This window comes from Myxine glutinosa, chromosome 13 (assembly GCF_964187855.1).
Source record: "Myxine glutinosa chromosome 13, kmMyxGlut1.1, whole genome shotgun sequence".
In the NCBI taxonomy this organism is placed as follows: Eukaryota; Metazoa; Chordata; class Myxini; order Myxiniformes; family Myxinidae; genus Myxine; species Myxine glutinosa.
In genome coordinates, this window is record NC_136273.1 from 6,513,152 (window position 1) to 6,514,254 (window position 1,103).

Genomic DNA, 1,103 nt, shown 5'->3' on the forward strand with positions numbered 1-1,103 from the left:
TAATAGTGACAACTGGGAGGACAAAAGAGTAGGGAAATATAAAAAAGAGTTGGACAGATTAGGGATAGACAAAGAAGGATCACTGGATTGGGTAAGAAGAGGCCAGCTCACCTGGGATGGAGGACGAATCAAAACAAGGATCAAATACTGTAGGACCCCCTGCCTTTTGGATGGTATGAGGAATAGATCTGGGTAATATGAAAGCTAAATGTTCAATGGTTTTTGAAATATCACGCACACACGCCAAGTTAGCAGATGGTTGCCATGGCAACATAATTAAGCCAATCACCGCCATGATCTAATCAGGTTGAGATAATGTCATGTCATGTCAGGAATAGATATCTGCAATATGAAAGCTAAATGTTTAACATTTTTTGATATATCGCGTACACAAACGTACATTGACATATGATGAGTCGGTCGGTCAGTCGGACCGGGCTCATTTTAATGGCTCCTTCTCCGTCCTTGTCGGGGCGGCAGGGGACAATATCAATGACACTATACCAACGGCTTTTAAAAGATGGCGGGACTGTCAATCGGACAAGTCTAGGTTCTACAAGGTAGAAACAGATAGCATGAGTCACCTCCGATCAGGATGTAAAACACTCATGTCAGAGCAGCTGTACACCCAAAGGTACAACAAGGTATGTGATGTAATCCACTGGTGCATCTGTAGAAATTTCAATATCCCAGTTCCACAAAACTCATGGAAACATGAACCAAAAGTGATCATTGAAAAGAAGGACATAATACAACCTAATGATCCCATCAAGCATGAACAAGGAAAACAAAACACCGTGACCGGACATAGTACTCAGGAACAAAAAGGAAAAGACAGCATTGCTGATTTAGATATCAGTACCCAGCGATTTTGGCCTAAATAATGCAGAAATCAAGAAAATGACCAAATACCAGGAGCTCAAAAACGAAATGAAAAGATCCTGGAGGATGAAGAGCACCAAATTTGTACCAGTGACAATTGGAACAACGGGAATGATAAAGAAGAACCTTACAGAAGCCATAAAAACAACCCCTGGGAACATTACCACAAACAAACTACAACTGGAGGAAATCTGGGGTTTGGTGACGGTCCTGAAAAGAGA